Below are 8258 nucleotides of genomic sequence, written 5' to 3'. Positions count from 1 at the left end.
GTGCATAGGCCTTCATGCTGAGTCGTGCATGTTCCCTGAATATTCCCCACATAGGTTTTTATGTATCTACCTTGTTTTTACTTTGCTGGACAAATCTTGACGATGGCAAAGATAACAAACAATAACATGCCCTTCATGTGATCAAGCTCTCTTTTCTTTCAAAAGCCATTAACTACAAAATAATGCAAAAAAAAAAAATTACTGCTAAGGCTTCCAGCGTTTTCCTAAGATATTTTCTTTCTGAGGGATTCCTACAAACTAATTCATCATAATGAAGTGTGAATCAAATGTTAAAATGTAATTCAAAGGTACACTGAACTCTACTTTCCCCATTTTCTCCACTCCTTCAATGGAGTTATACAATCATATAATGGACTTATTATTATGGTAAAGAATTTTCATAGAAATACTAGCCGTTCCTAGAACCACAAATTATATCATATTTCTTATTCCCTTCAATCTTCTTTTTTTTTCTTTATTTTGTACAGTAGTCATGATTCTGAAGTTGGCTTTCACTTATATTGAGTGCACTCCATTATTTGACCAAAGTTTACCAATATAAAAACAAGATTTGGATTATATTTTCTTGACTTATATAAAGATACAATAAGAAATAGATACATACATACATGCAGATACATGGCTGGCTGGCTGGTTGGATGGGTGGATGGAGAGACAGAATCAATCAATCAGTCCTTTGGGCACAGACATTTTTCTGTCAGTCTGGATATTTTAAGCCTTCTTAGCATCTCAGTCCCTTTGTCTTTAAAATTGGAATACAAATCTGATAGAATTATCAGAAATATTATAAAAATTCATATATGTAAATCAGCTTGGCAAAATACCAGCACATCACTGGTATTTGAGAAAAAGTCATCTGTCTTCTTTGATCAATTCTTGAAATCAGTATTGTCATTGCATATCTGTATAGGAATATGTTTTCAAAATAAATACCATTTAGAAATATTTTCTATTATAGAAATTTACAATGTTTCTTATTCATTAAGTGTCTTGAATCATAAATTGCCTCTTGTGTAGCCCTTACTGAGTATCCCAGCCTTTTTAAGTATCAAATTCCAGGGCCTGTCATTCAATTCTCAAATTCCAGGTTCCTCCCAGACAACTTTAGATTTACTCCCAGTCTGTGGTGAAAAGGAACCAGTACCTTCACAACCTTGGTAGAAATCATGTTAAACGATGTATTCTATGTCCTTAAGATGCATACATCATGCTGACCAGCAGTAATAGCATTGGAAGATGCTCATATGTTTAGAAAGTGAAGAATGCATTCATTTATACAGCATCATGCTATTTACATAAAAAATACCTGGAAGGCAGATGGTATCAGTATTATTTTATAGATATGGAAACCAAGGCTATGAAACCAGACTACAAAACAATTTAGTGACCTCGTCAAAATTCACGATCAGCTTTTCTGGCTCCAGATCCTTTACAAAATTTCTTAACTTCATGCCAGTTTGACTTCTATAGACTTGTAGAACTATCAGGATCTCTTTAGAGATTCACAAACTTCACCTTTTTTTAACAGTAAGAAATTGAAATCCCAAGAGCAAAAGTTCTTGCTTACATTACATAAGACTAATAGAACATAGAACATGTTTCTTCCTGGTAATATTTGTTAAATATTGTATGGAGTTAATCTCAAATCCTTTATAAGAAATCCAGTACTTAGATAATTATTCTGAGTAAAATTCTATTTTAATTAATGACATACAGTCTTTAGGTTTGGCTGTCCAAATGAATGTAGTACTTATCAGGAACATCTTTTTCAAAAATCTTAATTTAATCAGGGAAAGTAGATTACAGCTCTTAAATATACCACATAAAACATCTCCTGCAGTATTTTTCCTTCTGTGACTGGCTTCTTTCACTTGGCATAATTTATTCAAGTTTTATCCAGGTTGTAAAATATAAAAAGCATTTTTCAGGCTCAATAGTATTTATTGTAGTATATACCATCTATTTTTGTTCATTAATCTATTGCAAGGCTTTTAGTTTGTTTATATCTCTTGGCTATAAGATGTTCATGCTGCCATGAACATACTATAAACACCCCTTTGAGATTCTGATTTCAATTCTTTTGGATTCTGCATGACTCCACTTACATAATTTATCTAAAGTAGTCAAAATCTTAGAAGCTTAAAGGGTAATGGAGGACGCCGGGGCTTGGAAGATGGGGAAAAGGAAGTTGCTGTTTAGAGGGCATGGATTTTCCCATCATGCAAGATGAAAACATTCTGGAGATTTGCTGTACACCATGTGCATGTAGTTAACAATATTGTACTGTAACTTAAAAATTTATTTAAAAGGGAAAAAAAAGGATCTGCTTACCACCAGTCTACTTAAGCTGTAAAAGCGTTCTGCAAAGCTAAAAATGCTGTTTTGTTTCAGCAACACAATTTGGGGCCGCCCCAGGAGTTTGTTTATAGATCAGGGCATTGAACTCTTTTCGAAGGTTAAATCATATCTTTAATACTGGGCATGAGTGAACATTTATATCTCCTTCAATCCCTGTGAATCTTGATTCCCACCTGCGCCCCTCCCCTCGCTCGCTGCTGAGGTCGTGGGCAAGGTGTCGCCCAGTTCCCCTCAGCCAGTGGGCCTGTCAGTCCAGGCGCTGCGAGGTAAGTGTAGGAATGCTCTTAAAAAGTTATCCTCATTTTTCTGCTCCCTTCTAAAACTTGTCTTTCTAGACATATGTTACATAAGTTTGCAGTCACTGCCAGAAATCCAAAGGAAGTAAAACCCATTTGTTATTTCATCTTAAGGATGGTTGAAGAAGTTTTAATGTCAACTGCTAGAACAACAGCTGAATTCAGGATGTTACATAACAGTTCCAGCATAGCATTTATTGGGTAACAAAATCAGATGTAGGCTGAGTATAATAAAGATAAGTGAATTTATGTTGTGTCCTCATGTTGAGTTCAATCTTAGGTTTGGATATAGCAGAATCTGTTTTATTTTCGCTTGGGTAGTTTGTGGTTTTGTATTACTAGTTATATACCAAATTTATTCTAAAACTATTATTATACATACTGAGTATCTATGTACTATAAAAGTGTGCACATAGAAGCTGTACATCTAAGTGAAAACTAGTCTACGTATAGCAACCACATCAGAAGTCTTTTAATTTGCTTTCTGTGGTAGTAAATTCATGTGTCCAGGCTTTAAATTTCCTATTTAAATGGAGGGCACTGAATAGACTCTTTTTAAGGCCTGTACTACATTTAAATTTTTTTCTGATAAATTACATTTTAAAATTTATACTTCACCCCATGTGCCAAGCACTGGACTGGATATTCCACGCACATGATGTTACCACAGTAGCCACATCAGAATGGGGCTTCTCTGCGAGTCAACAGCTGACTCACAACACAGTGAGAAGCACATAGAGCAGGCCTGCCTCTCTTCCAGACCCAGTTGTTCTTACTAAGCCCAACTTCCCCTCTCCACTTATAGAGAGCATTGGGCAATTGCTTGGTTTTGTTTCTCTCCTATCCTATCATGGGATAGAATGCACTTCACAGACATGAAGAGAATATAAAACACCTATTTTAATCTTGACCTCAAACTTAAAAGTCGGAGATCCCAAGGGAAAAGTTCTTGGGCAAGATCTTGTGAAAATGTCCCCTGACATTCCTGGAAGAAACGCACACTTCTGTTCCTAGTTAAATCCTGACCAGCATGAGGGCTATTTTCAGTTTTTCTTCTTTTTAAAAATCCCTTTCCAGCCAGAAATCCAACCGACTAATGCTCTGAGTCAGAGGACTCAGCAGAGACCCCGTGTTATTATATCCCCTGGCAATGGGTTCCCGTTCTCTCTGGCACTTTTTTACTGCAGTGAAAAATGATTCACATAAGGGAAACCGAAATAGTGAAAACAGAAGGAAACCATGAGAGAGACTGCTTAACAATTTCCAGTTGTGGCTGGTGATCGGAGGAATTGAAAACAGGCCAAGAATGCTTACTTTTCAGCCCTGCCCTAGGATTCGTTTTGGTTTTCAGTACAAGATAATCATTTCCTTGAAGGAGAACTACAAGGAGACTGTGAGATCACATTTCTTTTCCTCGAGCAGGAGCAGAAGCGCTGTGAAAGGCTCCGGCAGTCCCCGAAGAAGCACCTGAAAGAAACTGATTATAAGAAGCATGAAATACACTGGCTCCTTCTTTACCAGCATCCCGGCTGCCGCCTCCGCCCTGAGCTCCAGGGTCAGTGCAGACAGGCAGTGCAGTTCCGTGGGAGCTGTGTTCGGTAACAAAAGCGCAAGATCGCACCTTGATAATGCAGGAAAATGAAACTTTGAGAAGGTTAAGTGTGCCATTTCTGGAAACAGGTGTTCCTTGCAGAATATACAAAAGTCCTGGAACATCTCCTTTTTGTACTCCTAATGGTGAAAGCACTTTGCTTTCACCGAGTGAGACCATTACTTTTTTTTTTTTTAAATTCTTTGCCCGAATCTCAGGATAAGAGGGAAAAAAAAAAAAAAGCAAAAAAGAAAAGGAACAAAGTGCTCCTTTATTTAGCATTGTGGGGATTCCTATTGTGTGTTTGAATCTCTATTGTACTGGGAAAAAAGTGCCAGCCCCACCACTTAGAGTTAGAAAATGGTGTTGATGCCTTTCCCTCTTACACCACAACCGTCTCCTCCCTGCCCCTCCAAGTCATCAGCAAAACCATGTGGATCGATTTGTTAAATTCAGTTCTTGCCGTAGCTCTATGATTTTCCTTTAAAAATATTATACCCCAAAGAGCAGACTCTCAGACTCACTGAGTTATGCATGGTTTAGAAAAAAGAAAAAAGAATTCGAGAGCATCTGAAAGCTTGTTGCCGAGAGAGAGAGAGAGAGAGAGAGAGAGAGAGAGAGAGAGAACCTGAAGTAAAAGGTTAATGTGAGCAAATGGTAAAAGAGTGACTTAGGAAAATTTACCAAAATTAGTTTGTGAACCTGTACAATTCCAGCTCTTGCCAAGGTTCTAGAAACATTGCACCCTTCCTGCTGGGAAAGAGATGTTGCTGGTGGCCAGCTGAGTGATGCTGGAGGGCCAAGTTAGATGCACAGCCATTCCACTTGGCACGGTTGAACTTTTTGGGTTACAGGACATAGATTGTAGAAAAGAACTTGGTTAGAAGCATTTACATGAAGGATGAGGGGGTAGGGGTAGGGGTGATTAACTATACTTTCTGTGAAAAGTATAAGCATTTGATGATGGTAGTAATAGAAAAAATTTGTAAAATCGAATAAAAGTTCTGAGAAGTCTGGCTAAACGCACAACGGTACATCCATACAAGGGAATATTACTCAGCAATCAAAGGGAACAAACGACAGATAAATGTAACAAGTTGGGTGGCTTTTAAGGGCATCATGCCCCAAAATGGCAATTTTAGAAGGTTTCATATTGCATGATTTCATTTATATACCATTCTTAAAATGAGTGAGGAGAAACTAAGATATTTTGCATCTATACTTTGTGCCAGGCTCTATATTTGGCGCCATCTCAAATTCTACCTGCCCCAGCATACCAGATGGTACCAGGCCCATTTCCAACAAGCTCAGCAAGCCTCCGACTGTGCTAACGTCTTAGATGAGGAAACGGATCTCCTTTCGATGCTGCCCATCCAGCCATTTTTTCACACAGCAGAATAATCATTCTTAAAACCAACCTGAATAAAACACTCCACTACTTAAAACCATCCAATAACCTTCAAACCTGTTGACACAGTATAAGCTGTTAAACTAACTGTACAAAACCAAGTATGATTTGGTACTGCTTACTCTCATACTTTATCACTTTTCTCTCCTATACAGTTTATCTTCTCCTTACTCTCAGATTTTATGTCCTTCTTCCTGTCGTTGCAAATGAAGACACTCTGTAGGCATAAAAGCATTATCTTCTCCCCAACCTTTGTGTGAGCCATGTGCCCTTCACACTTGCAGATCCACTGATTTGAAAAAGCCCCTCAACTAACCACTGTCCACTCTGCACCCCGCTTCTCTGCCGGCACAGTGAGTATTCATCCTTCAGGTCTCACCTCTGAACACAGCTCGAAGCACTTCTTAGTGTCCTCTAGGTCCTTCCACATCTCTTTCTTAAATTTACCTGAGTTTTCTGCATGGGTAGAGAAGTGGTCTTCCCCTGTTTGATTCCTAGAACCTGGAATAATAATAACTGGTCTACAGTAGTCCCCCCAAATTATATTTTGAATTAAGTATGATGAGTTTACAGGCAGACACTTACAGACACACACAGAGAGAGAAGATAACAAGGGATTTTATTGTTTACGAGTTTGGGATTCAAAAACAAATTCCTGAGGCCCGATGTCCCCAAGTAGAAATGATTTTCTACTTAGAAGCTGGGAATGCACCCATTCATTCATTCAACATTTATTCACACTTGCTTTGTGATCATAATGCAGCTTGCCCCAAGTACCAAAAGTCAAAGCTATGAAAGTAGGAACTGATGTCCATTTAATTTTCCCTAAATCCCTCCATTTTGAACTTCCGGGTTCTCCAAAGCTGAGTGGAAAACAGTTACAGTGTTGAGTCCAAAAGACACAGACAAGGAGACGCCAGGGTATGGGCCATTTGCCTCCAGTGCGCAGGAAGCTATTTCCCCGGTGGTAGGGTGCAGCAGGTCCCTTTGAACCACCTCCCGCAAGCAAAAAGCTGCTATCAGGATTGCAGGAGATGTCTTCTGTGTAGTTATGGTTGCTGTATGTTTTTGAACAGTGCTTTATTTTACTTTTGTGTTCTTTTAACTATCGATTCTCTGTCATTCACTATCTACAGTCATTCAATATGTCACCCCAGGTTATTCTGTGAGGAAAGGCATGGGAGAATGATAGTGTCAGAAAATACAAGTCTAGTTCTGGCAGTGCTGATAACAGACTGTGTGACCTTGGAAGGCTATTTCTCTTTCCTTGGTCTTGGGTCTTGGTCATTTTATTATATAAATGTAAACATCTAGAACAGGATTATTAAAAATGTGGTTGTAAATAAATATCATCTTTCTTGCCTAAAGAAAGTGTCCAACAAAGTTGGAAGACCTCTTTTTTCCCCACTTGGAATAAAGCTTAAAACACCTACGAACTTTGATGACGTTTGTATTTGTCTTTATTATTATTTTTTTGAATCTTGGGACAAAATGTTCTTTTCTCTTTCTGATGTGATGCATTGGCCTCAGTGCTTTAAGAACCCTTCTTTTTTTGTTCATGGAATCACATGCATTCCCCTTTATTTATTTATTTACGCCTTTCTTTATTTCTCCCTGACAATTTGTTGGCCAGATGTTTCTCTCTGATGTTCCTATAATGGAAAATATAACACAATATTCAAAGAACAGTGTTTTCCTCAGTGCAGAAAACTTTTGCATGCTGCTTTATTTCAGACATAAACTTGAAAAAGGTTGAGAGACTCTGAAGCTCAGTGGAAAAAGTCCAGAGCAGACTCAGGACAAGCAAGCTTTGTATTATGTGGATATATAGAATTCAAGCTTCTCGGCTTCTGTTCCCCAAAGGGAACATCGTCATGTTTCTTTTCAAAGAGCTCTGTCTGCCTTTGCTATTCACAGATTATGTAATGTCAGATGTTGATTTGGGCCTCAGTTTCCACAACTATACAATAAGGATATCTGAGTTAAAGAAAGGTGATTATGCCTGTTTTTGTAAATTGAACTTTATGCAGAATGAAATATTTGTTATGCAGAAGAAGCCAGTCAGGAAAGAGTCCATCCTGCCTAATTCAAATTTGGTAAAGTGCAAGAGCAGGCAGAATAAGTATATGGTGATAGCCCGCAGCGTTGTCGCAGTTCCCCCTGGAGAGGGTATTGGCAAGGATGAGCAGGAGGCAGCTTCCTGGGGGGCCGCAGTACCTTCAATCTAGTTAGAAGAGACAGGTCACAGCCACATGAGAGCTTCATTCACTCTGATATGTGCGTATTTAAAATTACTTTTAAATAGACCATAAAACAGTATATACAATGGTTTATAATTGTAAATATGCGTAGGAAGGTATTTAATTAATATAGGAAATGTATAAACCTCTTGAAGGTTTTTGTCCTAGGACGCTGTCTCAGATTGTAGGATATTTTGACTTTATGTCTTATACATTTTTTAATTTTCCATTTAGATTATATTTTAACAAACGATGGCAAAATTTTTGTTTTATTTATTATTGTACTTCAGTACACACTGAATCTGATAGAGTCTGCAATTAGAAAAGATGAGTAAAATCAATAT

The sequence above is a fragment of the Pteronotus mesoamericanus genome, unplaced genomic scaffold, assembly GCF_021234165.1.
Source record: "Pteronotus mesoamericanus isolate MK-2021 breed Mesoamerican mustached bat unplaced genomic scaffold, CSHL_Meso_final contig_52, whole genome shotgun sequence".
Classification (NCBI taxonomy): domain Eukaryota; kingdom Metazoa; phylum Chordata; class Mammalia; order Chiroptera; family Mormoopidae; genus Pteronotus; species Pteronotus mesoamericanus.
Note: the sequence above shows the minus strand (reverse complement) of the source record.